Raw genomic sequence first — 26251 nt, 5'->3', positions numbered from 1 at the left:
TTTAAACAATCACTTATAGAAATACATACTTATTCATACAGGAACTCTTTCAATCTCTCACTCTCACATATACTCACATATATAAACCAATAGTCACATATACTAGTTTTAAACATATGTAGTTACTCATAAAGACACTATTGAGACAGTCATTCACTCACTAACACACCCATACACACACGCATCCACCCATGCAGTCCTGCACACATGCTCTGTTCAACACATACAAACAGTGAGTCACTCATTCATGCACCTATGCACTACGTCATACCCCCCACCGAACCATGCAGACACTCAGACTAATACTCAAAAAACCAACTAATAACCTATATAGACACCCATGTAGCTACTCACCAACCCATGCAGCCACTTATACACAAAGTGAAAAAATGATACAGATATTTACATATTTAAATATTACTCACTAAGCCATGTATTCACTATGATACACTTAATCAGTCAGTTACACAATCAATTTTTCAAAAAGAAATCATCCATTTAGACAGTAATATACCCATTTATTCTTCTATCAACCTTGAGATATACATATATAAAACATATTTAATTTTCAGAAAAACACACATTCACTGGATGATGTCATCAGTGATGTCATCAGTGATGTCATTTGAGATGTCATCAGTGATGTCATGAGTGATGTCACTGACCATGTCATGAGTGATGTAATATGTGACGTCATCAGCAGTGCATTGCGGGCGCGCGAGTTATAGTTAGCTGAACTAACTATAACGGGGGAATTTCATTGGTTTTTTACGAGTAAAATGTCCAGCTAACTATAACATGTGTGAAACCTATGGTTTTTTCACGGAATTTCTAAGGTTTTTTAAATGCTAATTCCTAACTATAACGTGTGTGAAACCTATGGTTTTTTCACTGAATATATATATATATAAAACCAAAAACAGAGATTACCCTGCATCAAAACGCCAACACACTTTCGAGTTCACTTCTTTATTAGCGGGCAGCAGGGGAAAAGTGTACACTCCAGTCAGCCGCTTGCCATACGCGTATCGGGCTCTTCTGCCCTTGTTCACTGGCTAGTGCATCAAAGTCTTGACAGCAATTGAGGGACATTTAAATATTGCAAAGACGCACCTCTGTAGGCTTGAGCGGCCCCATTACCTCATGGTACTTGTAGTCCCTTCTTGCACCTAAATAGGTGCTGTCTTTCGTTTTGTGCAATTAATACTTTCTCCAAGTGGATCCGCTGAGGGGGAGACACCTGTGCCCCCGCTGATAGGAAATCCCCGCAAATTCAGGCTCGAAAGTCCACATGCTGTGCCACTCATAGGGCGCTGCAGGTCTACTTCTCGGCGGCAGGGCGTTCTGGCGGCGGGGCACGCCTCATTATAATAACCAAAAACAGAGATTGCCCTGCATCAAAACACCAACACACTTTCGAGTTCACTTCTTTATTAGCGGGCTGCAGGGGAAAAGTGTACACTCCAGTCAGCCACTTCCCATACGCGTATCGGGCTCTTCTGCCCTTGTTCACTGGCTACTGCATCAAAGTCTTGACAGCAATTGAGGGACATTTAAATATTGCAAATACGCACCTCTGTAGGCTTGAGCGGCCCCATTACCTCATGGTACTTGTAGACCCTTCTTGCACCTAAATAGGTGCTGTCTTTCGTTTGGTGCAATTAATACTTTCTCCAAGTGGATCCGTTGAGGGGGAGACACCTGTGCCCCCGCTGATTGGAAATCCCCGCAAATTGAGGCTCGAAAGTCTACACGCTGCGCCACTCGTAGGGCGCTGCAGGTCCGCTTCTCGGCGGCGGGGCGTGCTGGCGGCGGGGCACGCCGCATTACAATAACCAAAAGCAGAGATTGCCCTGCATCAAAACGCTAACAAACTTTCGAGTTCAATTCTTTATTAGTGGGCAGCAGGGGAAAAGTGTACACTCCAGTCAGCCGCTTGCCATACGCGGTTCGGGCTCTTACACCCTTGTTCACTGGCTACTGCATCAAAGTCTTGACAGCAATTGAGGGACATTTAAATATTGCAAAGACCCGCCTCTGTAGGCTTGAGCGGCCCCATTACCTCATGGTACTTGTAGTCCCTTCTTGCATCTAAATAGGTGCTGTCTTTCGTTTGGTGCAATTAATACTTTCTCCATGTGGATCCGCTGAGGGGGAGACACCTGTGCCCCCGCTGATAGGAAATCCCCGCAAATTCAGGCTCGAAATTCCAGACACTGCGCCACTCATAGGGCGCTGCAGGTCTACTTCTCGGCGGCGGGGCGTTCTGGTGGCGGGGCACACCGCATTATAATAACCAAAAACAGAGATTGCCCTGCATCAAAACGCCAACACACTTTCGAGTTCACTTCTTTATTAGCGGGCAGCAGGGGAAAAGTGTACACTCCAGTCAGCCACTTGCCATACGCGTATCGGGCTCTTCTGCCCTTGTTCACTGGCTACTGCATCAAAGTCTTGACAGCAATTGAGGGACATTTAAATATTGCAAAGACGCACCTCTGTAGGCTTGAGCGGCCTCATTACCTCATGGTACTTGTAGACCCTTCTTGCACCTAAATAGGTGCTGTCTTTCGTTTGGTGCAATTAATACTTTCCCTAAGTGGATCCGCTGAGGGGGAGACACCTGTGCCCCTGCTGATAGGAAATCCCCGCAAATTGAGGCTCGAAAGTCTACACCCTGCGCCACTCGTAGGGCGCTGCAGGTCCGCTTCTCGGCGGCGGGGCGTTCTGGCGGCGTGGCACGCCGCATTACAATAACCAAAAACAGAGATTGCCCTGCATCAAAACGCCAACACACTTTCGAGTTCAATTCTTTATTAGCGGGCAGCAGGGGAAAAGTGTACACTCCAGTCAGCCGCTTGCCATACGCCGTTCGGGCTCTTCCGCCCTTGTTCACTGGCTACTGCATCAAAGTCTTGACAGCAATTGAGGGACATTTAAATATTGCAAAGACCCGCCTCTGTAGGCTTGAGCGGCCTCATTACCTCATGGGACTTGTAGTCCCTTCTTGCACCTAAATAGGTGCTGTCTTCCGTTTGGTGCAATTAATACTTTCTCCAAGTGGATCCGCTGAGGGGGAGACACCTGTGCCCCCGCTGATAGGAAATCCCCGCAAATTCAGGCTCGAAAGTCCACAGGCTGCGCCACTCGTAGGGCGCTGTAGGTCTACTTCTCGGCGGCAGGGCGTTCTGGCGGCGGGGCACGCCGCATTATAATAACCAAAAACAGAGATTGCCCTGCATCAAAACGCCAACACACTTTCGAGTTCACTTCTTTATTAGGGGGCAGCAGGGGAAAAGTGTACAATCCAGTCAGCCGCTTGCCATACGCGTTTCGGGCTCTTCCGCCCTTGTTCACTGGCTACTGCATCAAAGTCTTGAGAGCAATTGAGGGACATTTAAATATTGCAAAGACCCGCCTCTGTAGGCTTGAGCGGCCTCATTACCTCATGGTACTTGTAGTTCCTTCTTGCACCTAAATAGGTGCTGTCTTTCGTTTGGTGCAATTAATACTTTCTCGAAGTGGTTCCGCTGAGGGGGAGACACCTGTGCCCCCGCTGATAGGAAATCCCCGCAAATTCAGGCTCGAAAGTCCACACGCTGCACCACTCGTAGGGCGCTGCAGGTCCGCTTCTCGGCGGCGGGGCGTTCTGGCGGCGGGGCCCGCCGCATTACAATAACCAAAAACAGAGATTGCCCTGCATCAAAACGCCAACTCACTTTCGAGTTCACTTCTTTATTAGCGGGCAGCAGGGGAAAAGTGTACACTCCAGTCAGCCGCTTCCCATACGCGTTTCGGGCTCTTCCGCCCTTGTTCACTGGCTACTGCATCAAAGTCTTGACAGCAATTGAGGGACATTTAAATATTGCAAAGACCCGCCTCTGTAGGCTTGAGCGGCCCAATTACCTCATGGTACTTGTAGTCCCTTCATGCACCTAAATAGGTGCTGTCTTTCGTTTGGTGCAATTAATACTTTCTCCAAGTGGATCCGCTGAGGGGGAGACACCTGTGCCCCCGCAGATAGAAAATCCCCGCAAATTCAGGCTCGAAAGTCCACACACTGCGCCACTCATAGGGCGCTGCAGGTCCGCTTCTCGGCAGCGGGGCGTTCTGGCGGCGGGGAACGCCGCATTACAATAACCAAAAACAGAGATTGACATGCATCACAACGCCAACAAACTTTCGAATACACTTCTTTATTAGCGGGCAGCAGGGAAAAAGTGTACACTCCAGTCAGCCGCTTGCCATACGCGTTTCGGGCTCTTCCGCCCTTGTTCACTGGCTACTGCATCAAAGTCTTGACAGCAATTGAGGGACATTTAAATATTGCAAAGACCCGCCTCTGTAGGCTTGAGCGGCCCCATTACCTCATGGTACTTGTAGTCCCTTCTTGCACCTAAATAGGTGCCGTCTTTCGTTTGGTGCAATTAATACTTTCTCCAAGTGGATCCGCTGAGGGGGAGACACCTGTGCCCCCACTGATAGGAAATCCCCGGAAATTCAGGCTCGAAAGTCCACACGCTGCGCCACTCGTAGGGCGCTGCAGGTCCGCTTCTCGGCGGCAGGGCGTTCTGGCGGCGGGGCACGCAGCATTACAATAACCAAAAACAGAGATTGCCCTGCATCAAAACGCCAACTCACTTTCGAGTTCACTTCTTTATTAGCGGGCAGCAGGGGAAAAGTGTACACTCCAGTCAGCCGCTTCCCATACGCGTTTCGGGCTCTTCCGCCCTTGTTCACTGGCTACTGCATCAAAGTCTTGACAGCAATTGAGGGACATTTAAATATTGCAAAGACCCGCCTCTGTAGGCTTGAGCGGCCCCATTACCTCATGGTACTTGTAGTCCCTTCATGCACCTAAATAGGTGCTGTCTTTCGTTTGGTGCAACTAATACTTTCTCCAAGTGGATCCGCTGAGGGGGAGACACCTGTGCCCCCGCAGATAGAAAATCCCCGCAAATTCAGGCTCGAAAGTCCACACGCTGCGCCACTCGTAGGGCGCTGCAGGTCCGCTTCTCGGCAGCCGGGCGTTCTGGCGGCGGGGAACGCCCCATTACAATAACCAAAAACAGAGATTGACATGCATCACAACGCCAACAAACTTTCGAATTCACTTCTTTATTAGCGGGCAGCAGGGGAAAAGTGTACACTCCAGTCAGCCGCTTGCCATACGCGTTTCAGGCTCTTCCGCCCTTGTTCACTGGCTTCTGCATCAAAGTCTTGACAGCAATTGAGGGGCATTTAAATATTGCAAAGACCCGCCTCTGTAGGTTTGAGCGGCCCCATTACCTCATGGTACTTGTAGTCCCTTCTTGCATCTAAATAGGTGCTGTCTTTCCTTTGGTGCAATTAATACTTTCTCCAAGTGGATCCGCTGAGGGGGAGACACCTGTGATAGGAAATCCCCGCAAATTCAGGCTCAAAAGTCCACACGCTGCGCAACTCGTAGGGCGCTGCAGGTCCGCTTCTCGGCGGCGGGGCGTTCTGGCGGCGGGGCACGCCGCATTACAATAACCAATAACAGAGATTGACATGCATCACAACGCCAACAAACTTTCGAATTCACTTCTTTATTAGCGGGCAGCAGGGGAAAAGTGTACACCCCAGTCAGCCGCTCGCCATACGCGTTTTGGGCTCTTCCGCCCTTGTTTACTGGCTACTGCATCAAAGTCTTGACAGCAATTGAGGGACATTTAAATATTGCAAAGACCCGCCTCTGTAGGCTTGAGCGGCCCCATTACCTCATGGTACTTGTAGTACCTTCTTGCACCTAAATAGGTGCTGTCTTTTGTTTGGTGCAATTAATACTTTCTCCAAGTGGATCCGCTGAGGGGAAGACACCTGTGCCCCCGCTGATAGGAAATCCCCGTAAATTCAGGCTCGAAAGTCCACACGCTGCGCCACTCGTAGGGCGCTGCAGGTCCGCTTCTCGGCGGCGGGGCGTTCTGGCGGCGGGGCACGCTGCATTACAATAACCAAAAACAGAGATTGCCCTGCATCAAAACGCCAACACACTTTCAAGTTCACTTCTTTATTAGCGGGCAGAAGGGGAAAAGTATACACTCCAGTCAGCCGCTTGCCATACGCGTTTCAGGCTCTTCTGCCCTTGTTCACTGGCTACTGCATCAAAGTCTTGACAGCAATTGAGAATTGAGGGACATTTAAATATTGCAAAGACCCGCCTCTGTAGGCTTGAGCAGCCCCATTACCTCATGGTACTTGTAGTCCCTTCTTGCATCTAAATAGGTGCTGTCTTTCGTTTGGTGCAATTAATACTTTCTCCAAGTGGATCCGCAGAGACACCTGTGCCCCCGCTGATAGGAAATCCCCGCAAATTCAGGCTCGAAAGTCCACACGCTGCGCCACTCGTAAGGAGCTGCAGGTCCAGTTCTCGGCGGCGGGGCGTTCTGGCGGCGGGGTACATATATGTATATATTTTTTTTTTATATATATATATTACCTTTCTGGCGGTCGCCAGTGGGTAGTTATAGTTAGGATCAAGTTTCCATAGGAAGAATTTTTTTTGTTTTGCTTATAACTTTGACGTCGTTTGATGAATCTTCATGAAATTTTCTAAACAAATTCTTTGTTCATATCAGCTCCTATGTGGGAAGTTTGGGGGTGATTTGTCAAGGGGGGCCGAGAAAAAAGGGGTGTCCCAAAACGTGTTTTCTCCATGTTAATTTTCATAGGAAACTTTAGACAAGGCTACAGGTCGAACGGGTGAACGGAATTATCCCAAATTTGGCAGAGAGAAGGACCTTGGTCTAGAAAGCATGCTTTTGTTTATTTGGTGTAAATCCATTCAGTAGTTTTTGAGAAATTTACAGATATCGATATTTGGGAATTCTGCCATCTGATTGGCTGAGGCATTACGAGCACGAGCTTGCTGCTTACTGGTTGTGAGCGCTGCGAGCAGTTGCAACTAGGAAGTGTTGGCCACCATTTTGTGATTCCGTTGAAGCGAGTAAGGGGAAAAAAGGGCAAAAAGAGTAGGAAAGAGGAGGGTAGGAGCGCTGTGAGGTCTGTGGGGTGGTTAGGGTGTGCTACACAGGGAGTGTGAAGTTATGTATTCACCCCTACCAGTGTGAAAGTGCTGTTTTACCAAGAGTGAGATGGTGCTGAGGTGAGGTGCCGGTACACTCGGGGATGAAACCGTGAGATGATTGCTGTAAACTGATGTGCTCTGGGCGATGTAGGATACTGGCTGCTGTAGCATAGCTGTGCAAGTGGTGTTAGTATGGGTTTAGAGTATAGCGGTTTGAGCTCTGTGGGGTGGTTAGGGTGTGCTTTACAGGGAATGTGAAGTGAAGTATTCACCCCTAGCGGTGTGAAAGTGCTGTTTTGACCAGAGTGAGAAGGTGCTGAGGTGAGGTGCCAGTACACTCGGGGATGAAACCGTGAGCTGATTGCTGTAAACTGATGTGCTCCTGGCGCTGTAGCATACTGGCCGCTGTAGCATAGCTGTGCAAGTGGTGTTAGTATAGGTTTAGACTACAGCGGGAGTGGGAAGCAAACTACTCACCCCTACTGGTCTGAAGACTCAAATAGAGTGTTTTAGCAAGCAGGAATAAAGAAATAATCGTGAAGAATATAATGCAGAATGTTGCAATGCCACTGAAGACAAATGGTGAAATCAGGTGTGTTTAAGAAAGTGGCTGTGTGGGATAAAGCGATGGAGTCTGCAAGTTATATAAAAAGTGTCTTAATGTAAGTGCCATAAATGGAACCACTGGTGCAAGAGCTAAGGCATCCAACTGAGGCAAACTCCAACCGCTTCTGCTGTATTCAAAGCTAAGCTTCAGCATCAGTCAATTCCACATTACATGTTACAGTTCCATGTGACATAAACAATTCCTATTAGACATGAATGACTGTAAATTGTAGAATGAAAATAAAGGTAGGATACGATTACCACACTGTACCAACCAGTTCCGAAACAATGCCGTGTTTTTTGATCTTGATCTCCAGTTTGTGAGCAGAGGCTGAGGATGAGCTAATTTGTGTGAAAGGGCTTCGTGAATAAGAGGCAGGCAGAGAGACGTGTGTACAAAGAATAGATATGGTTTCAAAATGGATGTCGGGTTTAGGCTAATTTAGCAAGTAAACAGTGTATTTGCATAGGCCATTAATCATCCATCCCTGGTTAGTGTGGAGAGGTAAGGGCCAATAATGAAAACAGAGTTCAAATGCCTAAACATACTTAGAAAGTTATTATATGAAAATAGTTCAATTAAAGTGTATTAAAAAAATTTATAAGAAAAAGTATAAAAATTTGGAAAAAATCAATCCAAGAATAAAGTGAATTTCTTACAAGTCTTGGAGATTGCAGTCCGGAAGTTCTTCAGCGTAATGTTCCAAGAGGCGATTGTTGCCATCGTGTGAGAAAAGCGAAGCGATCCAATTCATATTCTCGAAGGGACAGTAATGTTCCTCGAATGTTGGAGCGGCAATTTGAATTAGCAGGCAATCTGCGATGTTGTCAAAGGTCGCACGTTGCAGGAGATCTTTCGCGACTGTACAGAAATCCCATTCTGCCAGGATACCTTTATGCATTGCATCCACCATTGCTCCACTGCCCGAACAATCAAGTTCATGGTTTTCAAGATACTCCATCACCTGATGGATATCGGGAGCATTTGCTGGGATGTTGGCAAGACATAGATCCATTCACCAGTTGATTGGGCAAGTTTTGCAATAAAAAGATGGCTGCACACAGATTGTATATGTGTAAATAAATGTCATGCTGTAGCTGGCTCCGATAATAGATAGAGGCAGGTAGCCGAAAAGTTGTTCCATTTTTTCACGGTATTGATGTAGCTTCGCGTGGAGGCATATTCTGTCGGACATGCTTGTTACCACAGGGAGCGTAGCCATTTTTAACAAGCTAAAATAGTAGTAGGATGGCCGCAAACAGAGCGAGAATTATGGGCACTGTTGCTGTTATTCCAGAGATGATCGAATGAATGAAGTCTGGTATTAGACTAAAAACTGTTTGAAAGCCTGTGAGAAGGTCGGAGGAGACAATGTTAAAAGAGTGTGTCAGACCTTAAATGTCAGATGTGTTGGAAATTGTGTAACAATTCACAAAGTGTAATGGGTGGTTTGTATTTAAAAGGGAGTGTATTTAATTGAAGTTCGTGCTATCTGCAGTCGATAAACTACTTTTGGAGAAGTGAGGGACACTTCTGTTTGAAAGAAAAGCGCTTTCAGTTTGCTCCGTTTAATAAAATCTGTTTTCAAAGTAGGTATTGAAGGCCATGTTGAACTTTGGGAATTACTTTGTGTGGGTGGGAATAGAGATTGCCAGAGGAAGTTATCCGGTTTGAAACAGTAAGGACATACGGTATGCCAGTTCATATTGCGTAGCAGTCCATGTTATTAAAAGGCAGATAACTGCAGTTAGAAAGCTGTGTGAATGTTGGTCTGATTGTGGGAGTTGGCTTGCTTTTAAGAAAGCACGCACGATTGGGGGCTGTAAGCTTAGAAGCGTCGTGCAGTTAGACATTCTTGCATAGTAATGAATGATTGCCATTGTGGTCCCACTTTTCACCTATGAGAAAAACTTCGGTATCCTCTTTAAGACAGCGATATGTAAATGGGAGAAACCACTGCTCGTGAATAAACGTGCTACCTTATATAATCACAGACAACATGACAAACAACATGTACACCTAGCAGACACAATGACACTACGCATTGTGGGAACCGTGGCTAGCCATGTACACAAACCAAACATGGCATGGCACCTCTGCCACACAATGCAGAATGCGGGGAGAGATGGGAGCAAAGTATGTGCGAAGGTGGCAAGTGATTTTCGATTATAAAAGTATGCAATACAAAGTGTTGAGGGGATGTGCCGTACAGACTTGAGTGTGCAGAGCACAGACATTTACATGTCAACATACACTGATGGTCTATTGAGTGAAGTCGACAGTGGACGCAACCATGATAGTACAGTTAGTAGGGAAGATTACGAAAACATAGGGTGTACGTGCCCCCTCCCCCCCAAATCTTTAGCGTAGCGGGCTGGCTCGGCGTACTCAAGGCTAGCGTAGCGGTATGAATAAAAGGCACGTTTCTCTGGGTGTGGTTCTTTTCCGGAATGGCGAACATGTCTGTCAGGTCTGCGCAGCTTACACCACCATGAGGCTGACGCCGTGAGCGAAGGTGGCTGCGGGAATAATGCTCTCAGCCTGATGCTACCCAGAAACTGTCATGGCCACTGCAAAGCACATATGCCCCACAGTTCACCTTTCAACACCGTCGTATGTGAAAGAGGGCTCACCACATGCCAGCGGAAGCTTTTGGGCCAAGGTCTGTGAGCTGGGAAGGCTCCTGAGATCAACGCTGGCTACTGCGACACAGGCAGACAGCGCCCAGCCTGAGGCCCAGCACCGTGAAGTGCTCTGTATACTACTAACACAGTAGTCAAAGAGGTACCAACAGTGGAACGGTGTCTTGATCCCACAATGGACGATGTTAGAACTTCATCTGAGAGTGCAGATGCAGGTACTCCTTTCGACCAGCTGTAAAACCAACTCTAGGTCTCAACAGTGGAACGGTGTCTTGATCCCACAATGGACAATGTTAGAACTACATCTGAGAGTGGAGATAAAGGTACTCCCTTCGACCAGGTGCAAGCAACACTAGGTCCCAAAAGTGGAACAGTGTCTTGATCCCACAATGGACGATGTCCGATATTACCTGCTGCTTGTGGGTTTTCACAGAAGTCCCTGCGTTGATGTGCATCAGACTCTGTGCTTCCGTAGCTTAGTGCTGCACATGATTATTGTGCTTGGTTGACACCAGTTGGTGGAGTACACCACGGTACAACAAGTCCAAACAGTGGAACGGGGTCTTGATCCCAGAATGGACGATGGTAGAACTGCATCTGAGAGTGCAGATGAAGGTACTCCCTTCGACCAGGTGTAACCAACTCTAGATCCCGACAGTGGAACGGTGTCTTGATTCCAGAATGGACGAAGTCCGATATTACCTGCTGCTTGTGTGTTTTCACAGAAGTCCCTCCGTTGAGGTGCATCAGACTCTGTGCTTCCATAGCTAAGTGCTGCACATGATCATTGGGCTTGACTGACTGCAGTCGCTGGAGTACACCGCGGTGCAGCAGGTCCGAAGAGTGAAACGGGGTCTTGATCCCACAATGTACGATGTTAGAACTGCATCTTTGAGTGGAGATAAAGGTACTCCCTTTGAACAGGTGCAACCAACTTTACGTCCCAACAATGGAACGGTGTCTTGATCCCAAAATGGATGATGTACGATATTATGTGCTGCTTGGTTTTCACATAACTCCCTCGGATGAGGTGCATCAGACTCTGTGCTTCCGTAGCTAATTGTTGCACATGATTCTTGGGGTTGGGTTACTGCAGTCGGTGGAGTACACCGTGGTACAGCAGGTCCTAAGAGTGGAACGGGGTCTTGATCCCACAATGGATGATGTTAGAACTGTATCTGAGAGTGGAGATGAAGGCAGTCCCTTCGACCAGGTGCAACCAAGTCTATGTTCTAACAGTGGAACGGTGTCTTGATCCCAAAATGGAAGATGTCCGATATTACTTGCTGTTTGGTTTTGACAGAACTTCATCCGTGGAGGTGCATCAGACTCTGTGCTTCCATAGCTAACTGCTGCACATGATTATTGGGCTTGGTTGACTGCAGTCGGTGGAGTACACCGTGGTACAGCAGGTCGGAACAGTGAAACGGGGTCTTGATTCTGTGATTGAGGATGTCAGAAGTTTAAGTAGGTGATGATTTCTGTCTACCCACTCCGATCAGGTGCAACCAACTGCATGCTTCCGAATCCAACGGCACGTGGCTTCAGTCAGTGATATCACTGACCATGTCATGAGTGATGTAATATGTGACGTCATCACCAGTGCATTGCGGGCACGCGAGTTATAGTTAGCTCACCTAACTATAACGGACAAATTTCTCTGGTTTTATATGAGTCCAATGTCCAGCTAACTATAATGTCCCTGAAACCTATGGTTTTTTCAGTGAATTTCTAAGGTTTTTTAAATGCTAATTCCTAACTATAACGTCTGTAAAACCTATGGTTTTTTCAGTGAATTTTAAAGGTTTTTTAAATGTTAATTTCATATTTTAATATTTATAAAAACCTATATTTTTTCTATTTTTTTTGTAGTATTTTGGAACTCTATTATTCTTTTTTTTTTAATTTGAAAAATATGTAATGTTTTATATCTTCAAAAAAAAGTATGTATATCGTTTTTTTTGGGGGGGAGAAAACTGAAGTCCCGTACCGGTAGTGTACCAAGCTCCATCAGCACGCGAATCCTATCTGCCATATTGCTAAACTCGTAAAGGATGCGCATTTCGTATTCCTAACTATAACGTCTGTAAAACCTATGGTTTTTTCAGTGAATATATATATATATATATAAGAGACATGCAAAAAAATAAAAATACGTTTTTGTCACGAAAATCATCAAGGTGCCGATTCCGATCCTGTAAAACCCGGGTACGAATGGTCGTATGGAGCGTTTTCTCCGTACGACTCGTACCCGGGAATTCCACCTTACAAACCAGCAAGTACGATTCATACAGAAATACCATTTCCGTACAAATCGTAAAAAACACCGTAGGGCTAAAAAATACATACAATTCTGATCCTGGACAGCGCGTCCGCGACGTCCGCACGGAGTCAGGCAGCGTTTTACTCACCAGCAAGTACGACTCGTACCTACAGCACTCCGCACGGCTATAATTTTACGGGAGCCAAAAAGTGCCGGAAAAGCTAAGTACGCTGCGATGCATGATGAAAAGGGGGCCCGGTACGCGACGTACACGCCATCACCCACATCGTACGTGTCATCATGTACGGTGCGTACATACGCGCTGTTGGGGTACGCACGTACATAGGCCAACAGTGCGTATGTATGGTGCGTATGTCCGCACCGTACCCCCCACCCCGTATGTATGGACCGTATACCCCCCACACCCCCGCATGTATGGACCGTACCCCCCACACCCCCGTATGTAGGACTGTACCCCCTACCCGCGTATGTCCGCACTGTACCCCAGGCGTACCCCAATCCTCGCGTATGTACGGTCCGTACATACATGAGGATTGGGGTACGCCTGGGGTACGGTGCAGACATACGCGGGTGGGGGGTACGGTCCGTACATACGGGGGTCGGGGGGTATGGTGCGGACATACGGGAGGGTGGGGGGTACGGTGCATACATACGGGGGCTGGGGGGTACGGTCCGTACATATGGGGGGTGGGGGGACTGTGCCGACATACGGGGGGTGGGGGGTATGGTCCGTACATACGGGGGTGGGGGGTACGGTGCGGACATACAGGGGGTGGGGGGTATGGTCCGTACATACGGGGGTGGGGAGGTGCAGTCCGTACATACGGGGGATGGGGGGTACGGTGCAGATGTACGCGGGAGGGGGGAGGCTGGGGGGCCGTACGACTCGTACCCCGGGCACAAGTGTACTCGGGGTAGGTGTCGTACAAAGTTCGCTCCATACGGGGCCTTTTCCATGCACTTGTGTTTTTGGACGGGCAGTACGGAATCGTACTTGCGCGTTCGGACTTCAGTTTTACGATTTGTATGTAAAACTGTCCAGGGACGTCTCGTAGACTTTTCCCGAAGCGATTTGTATGTATTTTTCACGTACGAATCGTACTTCGCCGTTTGTACGAGACTTGTACAATTCGTACATAAAAAAATATGGATACGAGTCGTACGGTAATTTTTTTTTAATGGATCGGAATCGGCACCTAAGTGTGCTTCATCTGATGTATCTGAATTTATATCATTGTTTTGAGGTGTGAGAATTCCATTTTGGAAGTATTTACTCACTTTTGGGATGGGGCCCTAGGCATGATCTGAGGAATGCCCTTACATACCAACCTCAGCTATAATCGCAACTCTAATTAGGCTTTGTAGTGAGAAATCTAGGCTTTGGGACCCCATGCCTTCACTGGTACACCATTAAGGGACATGGTTTCTGTTGCTTTAAAAAATGTTTTAAGGCAGGGAATATGAATGCCAGGAAGGTGGTCTGCTCTCTCTTGCTGGCCTTCTGTTCTCCCGTGCAGACCTTCATCCATGCATTCTCGGATATTCACAGTGTGTACAAAATGCCTCCTGCCTCATCATTATTCACGAGGCAGGAGATTTTGAGACTTCGATCAAATATCCATTTTGGGATTTAACTGATTAGTACTTCAGTTGCATTACAAAATGAAAATAAATTTTCAAACCTGATGGAGTGCAATTTGCACAAGTTAGTTTGCCAACTGGCCTTATTACATCGGGCTCTAGGTTACCTATACCATGCAAAGCAAAATAAAGTTGATTGGTGTCATAGTATTTTTATTCTGGTTTAGAGTGAAAAGTATTAGGCCGGGGTCTGAATTCACAGCCAAAAAGTCTTTATATTGTCCCAGAATAGATAATTGATTTATTATTTTCTTAACAGAACTGACTCATGATGTTACATAAGAGATATTGTAGTCAAACACCCCCTTGAGAATTAAGATAATATTTTAGTTTGGTTCCACCCTGGTTTACAAGTATGCCATTATTTAAATGAACAAATGTTTATTTCTAACTCCCACAAATCCAGTATTCAAATACATAGGATACTAGGATGTTACGAAATAATCAGAAAAGCTTAGATTCATTTGATAGTAAAGAATCCTTTTTCTGGTCAGCCATAACCTTTTTTGATTTAGTCTCATGTATTTTTACATTGCTCTTACATTTAGGGGCCGATTCCGATTCCGGCCGCAAAACGTTCCGACCGGCACGGACCCGGACCGGAGACCGACCGACACGGACCGGCACCATACGACATGTGCAGTACGATGCAACGCATGTGAACTACAACCGACACGTACGGAATACAAGCCGAACGACCGAGCCATAGGGAAAGTAGTGATCCTGCCGGAAAACCAACGCGAGTTGCACCGACCGACACAAACACGGAATGAACCCGACCGACACGTACCCGCGATGTCTAAACCCGCACAGTACGATGCAATGCGTGTAAAACCAGACCGACTCGCACGGAGCCCAAGCCGCATGACCGACACGCACAGAAAACAGGGCCCACAAGTAATAGAGATCTCCGCGACAGACGCGTATAAAACACAGAAGATAGTCAGCGAGAACGAGGCGGAGAAGCCCGCTGGAGCCAACATCAGCATCTGTCTCGGTCAGAAGAACGTCTCCTTCATGCCTAGAAAACCCAAAGGAAAAAAGACAAAAAAGGACCAAACAAGCAATGACAAAGCCAATAAATATTTTTTACTGCACCTATATAAAGGACATCAATCACTACCATGATCCTTTGCAAATAGGAGACACAGCCAGCAGCAAACACCATTACACAGCAACTACAGACACACTCACAACTCACCCATCACATAACTCACACACCATCAGCACCTCACCAAAAGCACTCACACATACAGCTAACTAAACCAACACTAACCCACCCTCACTTGCACCCTCACGCACACATCACTCACCACCACCACCTATCACCATGCCCCCAAAGAAGAATCCAAAGTTCACAGATAGTGAGTTAGAAGTGCTGGTAGACGAGATCATCAGAGTAGAGCCGCATTTGTTTGGTACATTGGTCCAAAGGACCCCCATGTCACAGAAAACAAAGATGTGGGCGAGGATTGTGGACAAGGTGAACGCACAAGCACCAACGTTGCGCACAAAGGACGATATCCAGAACAGGTGGTATTACGTGTGCAGGAGAGTCAAGAAACTCATCGAGAAAGATCACGCCTGGAGTCAATGCACCGGCAGTGGCCCTCCTGCCAAACCAGTCTACTTCAGGACCTGGGAGGAGAAGGTGCGGGACATCCTACCACCAGAGAGCGTCCATGGTCTAACCGACATACCAGAGCCTGGTGAGTACACAAACAACATACTCAATATTGTGTGGCAAGGGGACAGTGAAACCATGCACCGCTAGCAAAGCCACAGTAACCAATAGATAATCATCCCAAGATGTGTATGCTAGTCTGATAAACACAATACCTGCTATCTCATAGTGACTTGGAACTGTTTCATGACATGTACAAACCTAACATCAAATAGAGCAAGCCACTGGCACAAAGCCAAATAAACACTGTCAGACAGTTTGCCACCACAAACACACTACCTTACAGTGCAGCTGACTGACAGGAAGGAATAGTGGGTATGCAGGTGAAGTGAGTGTATCCAAAAGGATGATGGGGTTTGTAGTCACAGATAATGCTCCCCCTCAAAATTGGCCCATCAAGACCCCTCTGAAACATGCCCACATCACAGGGATTGGAAACTGACTGACAAGATAGCTGACACTAACAGGGTCCTGCTGTGGGGAGCACAAGGCCCTGGCAGGGGTTGTGTGCAAATCAGAAGCAGGCCACCACTGACTGACATCCTGAAAGACAACTTGCACGCCCTCCAATGGAAGCACGTTTCATGGTGGGATGTCTGGCCGGGTGGGAAGGAGGACTGACAGATCTTACCATACTTACCAGCATGTGGATACCCCCCAACACAAACTCCACACAACTCACCGGGTAGAATGCATTGACCCACACCTCAGTGAAATATCAGCAAAAGATACCCCGTACTGGGTGCTGTTGTGTGAAGCACAGGGGCTCTCTTTGGACTTGTAGCCAAACAAACACCAGGATTTCACAGTGAGCTATCTTGTCATTGCCGTCACGCTCCCTCACAGGGAAGCAGAGTCAAGAGGAAGAAAGTATGGGCATGCTGGGAAGGGGGGTGTAGCCAAGAGCATGATGGGAGTTGCAGTCACAGACAATCACCAGCCCCCCACATGGCCCAGAAAGATCACACTGAACCATGCTCACCTCACAGGGAGTGGGAAGGAACTGTCAAGATGTCTGACACTGGGCTCTGTTGTGGGGAGCACAAGGCCATGCTGGGAACTGGGTAACAACAAACACCAGGACTTCACAGTCAGCCATCTTGCCATTGCTGTCACACTCCCTCACAGGGAAGCAGAGTCAAGAGGAAGGAAGTATGGAAATGCTGGGAAGGGGGTGTAGCCAAGAGCATGATGGTAGTTACAGTCACAGACTGTCCCCACCCACCCACATGGCCCAGCAAGCTCACACTGAACCATGCTCGCCTCACAGGGAGTGGGAAGGGACTGACAAGATGTCTGACACTGAGCCTGAGAAATGATGTGGCTGTCAATCACACATATGCACTGGCCAAACAAAACCCGGTTGCACACACAGCCATTGCAACCATATGTTCAAAATCATTGTTTGGGGATGCAGTGTCCAGGGGTGCCCCCTGGCCGGGCAGGGGAGGTGTGTCTTGCAGATGACAAATGTGGAGAGGCATATATATGGTACATTGAACAAAACACACAGGAACTCATATACATCATTGACAGGGGACATCTGACAGTGAATGGAATGGACACACCAATATAGCCGACACCATAGCATGGTCTCATTCACACTCGGTGCTGTTGTGAGCTGCATTCCACTCCTACATCATGCTGAAACATAGGCATCCTTAACACAACACACCACTCACTAAAATAGACACTGTAGACACAAAGTCAAACCTGGACAGCATTGGAGGAGACATGCTACTCACAGCAGCCAAACTGCAACACACACACCACCGGCCCTCACTGTCATGAACATTGAAAAGCCAGAGTGCTACCTTGCCCAATCCATGTCACCATGGAGAACATTGACAAGTCAAATCACATATGCACGTACAAAACTCAGCACCAGACTCATTAACAATGGTGACATCATCACTTGCATGAAATGAGATGGGAACTAGGAACACTGGAAAAAAAACACTCCCTCAAAAGAGATCACAGGCATACCGGACTGTGACCATGTCGTACCAATACACCAATGTGGCACACAAAGACTAGCAAACTCTGCTACCACACATGCCCCAATAGTACAACATATCCCCAGTGGAATAGCATGTATGTCCATGTTAAATCTCACATGTGTACAGGGATGAGACACCTGTGTCAGCAACGTGATGGCCCTTGAGTAGTAATGGTCATGAACAGACAAATCTATCCATGAGCTGGGCATGCACACACTTCGACATACACATTGAAATGTTTTTCTTTGGCTGGGCAATGTGCAACAACAATATCAATCTCTGTCCGTGACAAGCCGGAACAAAGCAGTGTACAGGCAGGCATCCGTTTGTACTGTAGAAAATGTCATGTTTGTGAACCATTGATGCCTGTAGAAACATAACTTACATTGTGTGTCTCTTCCAAACACAGGTGGTGCTGGGGACACAGCACCAAATGAAGAGGATTCCCAGTCCCAGACTCTGGTGGACACTCAATTCTCTGGTTTGACTCTGTCTCTGTCCTCTTCAGATGAAGACGAACAACCTGGCACCTATGGTGTGAGTCATCATGTAGCACCAGCAGCATCAACATCTGCACCCCCTGTACCCACACCTCCAGCATCTGGAAACCGACAGGGCACCCCCACCAACACGGACAGACCAAGGCCACAGAACACCCACAGCACAGGGACACAGGACCCCCCGGAAGCTACAGCCAACACCACCAGCAACACCACCCAAGGGGTCCCAGTGTCACCTGTGCATGCTGTCACTGGTCCTGCCCGTGTGGATAGGGGTGCTGGGAGGGGTGGGAGGCAGAGGGCGTGCCTTGCAGAGGGGTCTGGACTGCATGATGGCCCCCAACTGGCACGCATAATAGATGCATATCAGGATAGCACCGGAGGATTTGTCCAGGTAGTGGGGATCCTCAAGGACATACAACATGAACAGGCTGCCCACCATGCCTGCATGGAGGCAAAGTGGGATGCCCTTACTGCGGTGCATCGGGACATACTCCAATGCCTCCGCCAGATCAGCACAAACATGTCCACACCTCCCTGTGTGGCCACAACATCTGTTGCCACACCATCTGCCAGTGCCACAGTGAGGGAGGAGGACTCTGGCAGAGAGTCCCCTGCACCGCAGAGGCCTGCACCTGAAGATCCCCCCCCAAGAAGAAGAGGGGTCGTCCGAAGAAGGACATGTGAGAGGCAGATGTCGGTGCACATCCCCCAGGGCCTCTAAACCTGTTCTGGACAATGTTCTTTGTGCGCAACCCGTTCACCTTGTCCAATCGCACACAACTCACCCACATGACATGGAGGGTTCATGCAGGTCCAATGTAGCAGATGACTGTAGACTTTACTCTTTACATTTCCTCTACCAACACTTACAACTCTATGTGAACTTTGGATTCAAAACCCAATGTACAGCACCCACCATCCTGTGCACTTTCCTCACACATGTTCAAAAATAAACTCACCAGTACAGCATACTTGCCTCTGTTGTGATTCCAACTTGTCATGTGTCATAGAGATGTTGATCTGCTAAACAACACAGTGCATGCCAAATACTACAACAATGTGACCACCGTTAGGTGAGTCATGGTGATGTGACACATGTGAGGGAGACACACCACTATGGCAACACAACACATACTCACCATGGCCATGTTACTCATCCCACACAATGATGTTGACCAGAAACACATTGGTATGCACAGACACAACACCTATCCACAGTCAGTGGTAACAAGTGCACAGGTGAGGTAAGAAAATGTCACTCAGATGTGGGAAGACAGACAACGCACCTAACAAAGCATAGCACAGGTTCATTACACATCAGCAACATGTTTTTTCTAAAATAGTTGCATGGCAATTGTATATTACGGTGGACACACGTTCACAGAGTTTCTGAGAATTGAAGTCCAGGGGTGTGTGGCACATCACTTGATGGCAATTGACTACTCCCACACTGGGGTTGGATTCTGGGTGTTGGGGGTCAGTGTTGACCAAACAACAGGCAAAGTACCCTGGGAAGGACAGACACAAGACACAGTCAAGAGCACAACAGAACAGGAGAGAAATGCAATACACATGCACAAAACATGTCACAAGAAACCTACACAGAAACAAGTTAGCAGTACTACCCTATTGTGGAGTACAGACCACCTGAATGGACACATCACTGCACGCATCCAGTCAAGTGGCACACAGACACACTCAGAAAGCAACCGAGCAGCCACAACACATTTCAGGCTAACTCCATACATTGACATACCAACCCTGTAAACTCACATTCAGGTGAAGAAGTTGTTGATGAGCTGTGTGCGGACGTCACCCTCATCTTCATCATCACTGGCATTGTGGCCCAGGCCGGGATCCTCCACAGGTGGCGGAGGTTGGCCATCGTCATCCTGGATGAGAGGCACCTTCTTCCGCACTGCCATGTTGTGTAGCATGCAGCATACAAGGATAATTTTGCACACCTTTGCAGGGTCATATGGGAGGGCCCCTCCGGTCTAGTCCAGGCAGCGAAAGTGGCTTTTCAGGAGGCCAAATGTCTGCTCAATCACCCTCCTGCTCCGACCATGTGCCTCATTGTAGTGCATCTCGGCTGGTGTCACAGGGTTCCTGAGGGGTGTCAGCAACCATGGCATGTTGGGGTATCCGGAGTCACCTACACACAAAAAATGGAACAATTAGCTGAGTTTCGTAGGAGTGCGGAATACAACATTGCCAAACACACGCAATGGTAAACAGTCAGAACACACTGACAAGCCAGGCACGCTGGTCTGGCATATGTGACATCAGCGTTGCAATGCGACTACTCCTCATTATGTAGGTATCAAGCGCAGAACCGGGGAACCGTGTACACACATGTGTGATACACATGTCTGCAAGACAGACCACCAGAGCATTGATCGGGGGCAATGTTTCTTGTTTCGGTATGCCTGCTCATTTGCCTGTGGTGGTATCAGGGCCACATGTGTACCATCAATAGATACGATGATGTTCGGCATCATCCCCAGTGTATAAAAGGCATCCTTTATTTCAGGGAGTTGAGCTGGGCTAGGGAACTTGATGTACAGGTCAAGGAAATGCAACATCCCCTCCAAGACATCGCGTAGCACACGACTAAACATAGTTTGCGACATACCACCTGCAGTAGCCACAGTGTACTAGAAGGTACCAGTAGCAAAGAAGTGCAGGGCTGCCATCACCTTCACCTCTGGGGTCAGTGCTGTAGGGTATGTCCGGCCAGGTAGCAGATGTGGTGCCAACTGCTCCGCCAACTCCTCAATCAGTGGCCTGGTGAAATGGTACTGTCGGATGCAGTCGCGTTCCTGCTTGGTTTCAAGGTCTGGGAACGGTCGATGGACAGCTGGTGCCCTCTAGAACAGAGATGCACAAAGGAAGATTGTCAGTTCATTCACCCATGTGGCCATGACCAGGCTAAATATAACATCATACATCATGACATTACACAATATACTGAGGTGTGTGCTGTTGTGCATGGACACATATGTCACCTACGTGACCATCACCTCACATCTCAATTCCACATGTCCACATAAGTCACATGTAGTGCAATAGCCAATCATTGGGCTGTGTCACCCTACCTATGTACTGCTGTGACATTACAAACACACACCACAAGTGACAAGTGAGGCCTGATGTCTCCCAGGCATCACAGATCTTTGCCATGCATATATCCAGGGTCCCTTTATTGCCACATCGACACTGGCATGACATGGCGTATCACATACACACCACAAGGCAAGCGTGAGTCCCACAGGTAGTGGCCACTGTTGTCTCTGCAGGCCCTACATGTACGTCTCTTAGACACACACACCATCAAGCATTCTGCACATACCACATTGATGTGGAGACTGTCTCCCATTGTGAACATTTGATCATCCACATCTGAGACACAACATGCACACAGACTGTGGGTGCACATCAGAATTGTGGCTACAGGTCTCACTGTGACGTACATGCCATCACCCCAGGACTCGGGGTGTATGAGACATGTCCTAAACATATCCAACCTGCAACTGTGTCCATGACTCATGCCCATAACTGTACAGTTGCACATCACAGTGGTAATGTGCACAAAACACAAAAGATTCTGCCCCCATGAACACGTGCACAGCCTGGGTGTGGCTGAACAAAAGTGCCACACAACAAACCAAATGTTGCCCCCCAACACACAGGGAATGCAGCCTTACATGCCATGGGAGACTGTGTGGCAATGCTGTAGTGTGGTAGGTGTGCACATGTGTCCCTGGCAAGTAATTGTGTGTTGAAGCTGTCAAATAGTCACACCAATAAGGTCCGTGACCGAGCCGTGCGTAGGCTTTGCCATTGACTGCAATGAGGTCCGACGCGGGTGACAATGTGTACGCATTGCACGGTTCTTGACCGAGCCATGCGTACGCTTTGCCATTGACTGCAATGAGGTCTGACGCGGGTGACAATGCGTACGCATTGCACAGTTCATGACCGAGTCGTACGCACGCTTTGCCATTGACTGCAATGAGGTCGGACACGGGTGACAATGCGTACGCATTCCACGGTTCATGACCAGCCGTGTGTATGCTTTGCCATTGACTGCAATGAGGTCCGACGCGGGTGACAATGCGTACGCTTTGCACGGTTCATGACCGAGCCATGCGTAAGCTTTGCCATTGACTGTAATGAGGTCCGACGTGGATGACAATGCGTACTCATTGCACGGTTCATGATGTGAGGTCCGGCGCAGGTGACTATCATGCATGCGCGTCGGGCAGGCAGGTTTCGAGACAGGCGTACGCCTTGGCCATTGGATCATATGGAGATGTGTGCATGTGTATTTTCAAACTATGCGTTGTACAGTCAGTTGACCGGGCCGTGCACACCCATTGGCCCTGGACTGTCATGGAGACTGATGCAGATTCAAAACTTGTACGAGTTGTGCACTGGAAATTCAGTTGGATGCCTACAACAATGTTGCAATTCCTAGGGTTTTATGAGGGTAAAGATTTGAACGATGCGAAAGACGAGTACGAGTCGTACATTTCCATGGATTGGCCAGATTCATAGAATGCAACCGTGTTGGACATATCACTGGGGACACATGGCACAGAGTCTGCCTCTGCAGTACAGATATAAGGCTGGCTGGACCCCAGGGAGCTCACTTGCCTGCACTACATGCTACTGGACCACATCCCTGCTACCACTGCTACTGTCCGTGCATCCTCTGACTACTGCTATGGCACATACTCTGGAGAGGGCCCCAGCCTTCACTGAGGAGGAGAACCAGGCCCTGCTGGACGGGCTCCTTCCACAGTACAGCAAGCTGTATGGGAAACCAGGGGAGAAGGTGAGAGTGCAGTCCACTGCCTTCCTAATTGTGCATGTTGTCTGACTAGCAGTACTAGCAGTGTGTACACCAGTGGCAAGCATACTCACTGAGTACTTTCATCCCCCAAAGTGTGTAGGTACATGTAATGAACAGGTGTTCTGCAGCTAAAGTGCATTTGTGCAAGCTTAAACTTCCCAGGCATTGTTAACATGTCAGACATGCAGGTCATTTGTCCTTTTCCATGGGTGCACTACCTGTGTCACTCATTTCCCTTTGTGATGATGACATGTATCTCCAAATGTGTGCAGCACAAATATGGGGCATGTGTGTTAATGGACTTTTAACTGTGTCATCCTCACAGGTTGCAGAAGCAGGAGATATGGCTGACCATCACCCGGGCAGTTCGTTTGGTGGGGGTCTACAAGCGCCGGATCCGCAACTGCCAGAAGAGGTGGCAGGACCTTCGGGGCTGGACCCGGAGGATCGCAAGGGTCCAGCTGAAGCTGTCGCCTCCTCGCAGGAGGGGCGGACACCGGACCCTGACCCTCCACATGCTCCGGATACTGGCGGTGGTCTTCCCGGACCTGGATAGGCAGCTGAAGGCCAGACAGCAGCAAGGAGGTGGTAAGTCCATGCCTAATCTGTTTACTATGTCTGACATGCTAATTGCAGTCTTTTGGCCTGGTCACACTTCCACATTATGTAGGTCTTGTAGTCCAATTCTCAGGTCCCTCAAATGTGTGATGCACCCTCCTCATCTGATTCACAGGTGTGGCCCCTACAGTCTGTTGCTTGTGTCACTTGGGCACTATGTCCCTGCAGTCAGCTATGCTTCAGCTTCTGGACAGCATCTGTTCCCGTGACTTTGTTGTGTGTTTCATGGGTGAGTCAATTGTTTACCCAATGCCTGAGATCTGACATGTGATCTGTGTGTGTCCTTGATATGTGTTCCAATTGCTGGTCTGAGTCGCCACATGTGGCTGGTGTATTTCAAACAAACCCATGCAGCAGGGGACTCAAATTTGTGGGCCTCAAGAGTATGTATATAAAGTATGTCACACTTGCTTAGCCACCTGACAACTGTCCCGGGTCACACACTGTTTCACGTAGACCTGGGCAGTCATGACTACTCAAGGACATTTAGAAACACTCTGTAATCCCACTCCTGTGTATCAATTTACAGGTTGTGCTTGGTGACATCTGCCTTCAGGTGTCTGCCTCTGTGTCATTGTGGTGTGGCTTCCTTTCCTGGACAACTGGGGTGTTCATGAGTTTGAGGGTCAGCAGGACATCTGAGTTGTGACTATGAGAGACAAGACCTGTGGGACATGTAGGGGTGTGATCATTTGACAGCGCACAATGGTGTATGCAACTGTGCACTTCAGGCAGCTCGGTTACATGCACAGCAGACTGTGATGTGCTTATGTACAGGGAGTTGTGTTCGCAGAGACTCATATGTCTGATTTGTATGATGAGGGGTCTTCTGGATCCGGGATATGTTGTTTGCAGGGGATGGGCAAGTGCACTTGTCAGCTGCAGAGTTTGCTTTACCCCTGAGCTATGATTGTGACATAGTGCATACTGTTGTTGTCTGGATGCCCTGCCCCTGTGACAGGAGACAGTGTTGACTGACTTTCCAGGCATGCCAGTGCCATGGCATTTAACTTGCTATGACTGATCCTGCATTGTGTTCAAGTGTGCTCCATGCACCCCATTGTGGCATTGACTATCAGGACATGAGAACATCATAGTGTGTGTTGCTGGCATGCATCACAAGCATGTGAAATGACTCTCTGGCCATCCCTTCATCCGGACACCTGTACTGAGTCAGTGGCAAGAGATGTGCTGTGTGTATAGTGACATACTCCTACATGTTTACTTGCATGTCCAAAAAATGTGTGGTTGGTGCATGTCAGCACATTGGGGTATTAGCATCCAACATGCAACAGACATATGGGTGCAAGTCCAGGAGGGATATGTGTGCCATGGTTGATGGTGAGACTGACAATTGACTTATTCTAAACAGTGTGGGCACTTTGAGCAGTGTGATGATGCCAGGCCTTGCCCTGTGATGTGATGTACTCACTGTGGTGTGCAGTCAGTGCAGGTGACTGATGTTGTTCTCTTTCTTCCTATTTCTATCCAGATACATCCACGGCCACAGGAGGGGACAGCTCCACGGACCAGGAGGAGCCACAGAGCCTGACTGGGACAGAAGGAGAGGAGTCGGGGGGACCCAGTTGCACAGAGGGCGAGTGGAGCCACACCGAGGAGTCCTCTGCACCATCCACCCCAGCTGAGGGCCACAGCAGCTCGGAGGATGACTCCCTTGTGGAGGCGGGTATCAGCAGCCACCAAACACAAGCTAGTGAGGCTGTCCCCTCCACCACCCCCACCACCACCATCACCACCCTCCCATCGGCTCCCATCCCAAATGTTCGTGGAGGCTCCAGTGTTCGGGAGCATGTCTCCTTTGTGCCGGGCACCGCACCCCCTGCCCCTATGTCCCCTGCTGCCCTGAGTGAGGAGTCTGTGGACTTAGACAGATCCATGTAGGGCAGACATCAATGCTGAGTGTCCTCCATGCACACACCAGTCTGTTGATGCAATTGGTGTCGTTCATGGAGGGCATTTCATCGGGCGTGTCTGCCCTACAAAGGACCAATCAGTCTGTGGCCTCCTCCCTGACGGCAGCAGTGTCACTCCTCCAACAGTCCCGCACCCCTCCTACCCCTGCACCACCCACAATTCCTAGCACCCTACCTGTCCCAAGCACACACACACCTGCACATTCTCACAAAGCCACAGACACGGGCAGCACACAAATACCCCAAACAAGGTCTAGACGTGCACATAAGCAAGCACAGGGGACTGATACCACACTCACAGGGGATGGTTTGCAGACACACACAGTCATCCACAACCACTCCGCAGTCCTCCGATACCTCTCCCTCCCAGCCCCCTTCCCTTGCCTCACCTGTAACCCCATCTCCACTGAAGCTCTTCCTCTGTGACCTTGG

Source organism: Triturus cristatus, chromosome 10 (assembly GCF_964204655.1).
Source record: "Triturus cristatus chromosome 10, aTriCri1.1, whole genome shotgun sequence".
NCBI classification, from domain to species: domain Eukaryota; kingdom Metazoa; phylum Chordata; class Amphibia; order Caudata; family Salamandridae; genus Triturus; species Triturus cristatus.
Note: the sequence above shows the minus strand (reverse complement) of the source record.